The sequence below is a fragment of the Capra hircus genome, chromosome 8, assembly GCF_001704415.2.
Source record: "Capra hircus breed San Clemente chromosome 8, ASM170441v1, whole genome shotgun sequence".
Lineage (NCBI taxonomy): Eukaryota > Metazoa > Chordata > Mammalia > Artiodactyla > Bovidae > Capra > Capra hircus.
Genome location: NC_030815.1, coordinates 97,722,840 through 97,724,887, shown reverse-complemented (window position 1 = coordinate 97,724,887; position 2,048 = coordinate 97,722,840).

The window sequence follows — 2,048 nt, the reverse complement described above, 5'->3', positions numbered from 1 at the left end:
GTGAAAAGTGAAAGTGAAGTCGCTCAGTCATGTCCGACTCTTGGTGACCCCATGGACTGCAGCCCACCAGGCTCCTCCATCCATGGGATTTTCCAGGCAAGAGCACTGGAGTGGGGTGCCATTGCCTTCTCCAGGCATCACCTAACATGATGGTAGAGTTTATAGCCAATGCCATCTCTCCTTTTTATTGCAGCTACCTCCCAGGAGGACTTGGATATTCTGCCAGGCATTCTGCTGTGTGTGCTTCTCAAAGCAGAAGCAGCCTTTTTATTTTAAAAAGTGGTTTTAAATATCAAAACAGTGAACAATGTCTTTTTGTTTTTTTAATTAAATTTTTTGTTTTTGTATTGGAGCATAGATGATTAACAGTGTTGTGATATTGAAAAAAAAAAAACATTAAACTGGAGGTCATGTGCTTAAAAGTCAAGGTTGTTCTCTTTTGTTTGACCCAAATGAACTTCAAAATGGATTAACAAGTGCTTTGGTTTCTGAGGCATTATGGTAGTTGGAAGAGATTTTTTGAAAATAATAATCTTAGTGTTCAGGTCGGTGGCCTTAAAAAGTTCCTGCAGCTTTTGGGAGATGTGTATAGGATAGAATCAGAGTTTCTTTGAAACTAGCAATTATAGGAGTAAGATTCTAGTACATTTTAACCATTGCTGCTGCTGCTGCTAAGTCGCTTCAGTCATGTCCGACTCTGTGCAACCCCATAGACAGCAGCCCACCAGGCTCCTCCGTCCCTGGGATTCTCCAGGCAAGAACACTGAAGTGGGTTGCCATTTCCTTCTCCAGTGCATCAAAGCGAAAAGTGAAAGTGAAGTTGCTCAGTTGTGTCTGACTCGTAGCGACCCCATGGACTGCAGCCTACCAGGCTCCTCTGCCTGTGGGGTTTTCCAGGCAAGAGTACTGGAGTGGGTTGCCATTGCCTTCTCCGCATTTTAACCATACCATTCTTCTTATGGGCTTCTGCCAGTTGGTGCTAAGCTCACCATATGGGCCATAATCTTGGCATCTTTGGCCTAAAAACTAAACGTACAGTAGTGTCTCATAAAATACATGTTAGAAATTTGAGTGCATTTATTTCTTAGAATATAAGATTTCTTTTCCTTTATCCCTTCCATCCTTTTCTCTTTTAAAATTTTTAAATGGACTCCTGTTGATTCTATGTGTTCCTCAAAGAAATGTGTCTAAACTAGCCAATCATCTTAAAGGTATCCATTGACTTCAGTGTCTAATTAGAGAGAAAACAGTGCAGAATAGGAGAATATTCTTTGTTTCTCTTGAGAAAAAATTAGAGTTTGCATGTGTGGAGTTTCAGAATAGTGATTTGCATAAAATAACTGCCACTTAGCTGTAACAGACAATTTGCCATTTGGCTGCATCTGGTTGGATGGATCAAAGATGGATATCTAATCCGATCAGATTATTTCTGAATTGTGCAGTTCAGTTGCTCAGTCGTGTCCAACTCTTTGCAACCCCATGAATCACAGCACGCCAGGCCTCCCTGTCCATCACCAACTCCTGGAGTTTACCCAAACTCATGTCCATCTAGTCGGTGATACCATCCAGCCATCTTATCCTCTGTTGTCCCTTTCACCTCCTGCCCCCAATCCCTCCCAGCATCAGGGTCTTTTCCAATGAGTCAACTCTTCACATGAGGTGGCCAAAGTACTGGAGTTTCAGCTTCAGCATCAGTCCTTCCAATGAACACCCAGGACTGATTTCCTTTAGGATGGACTGGTTGGATCTCCTTGCAGTCCAAGGAACTCTCAAGAGTCTTCTCCAACACCACAGTTCAAAAGCATCAATTCCTCGGTGCTCAGCCTTCTTCACAGTCCAACTCTCACATCCATATATGACCACAGGAAAAACCATAACCTTGACTAGACGGACCTTAGTTGGCAAAGTAACGTCTCTGCTTTTCAATACGCTATCTAGGTTGGTCATAACTTTCCTTCCAAGGAGTAAGCTCTTTTAATTTCATGGCTGCAATCACCATCTGCAGTGATTTTGAAGCCCCCCAAAAATAAAGTCTGACACTGTTTCCA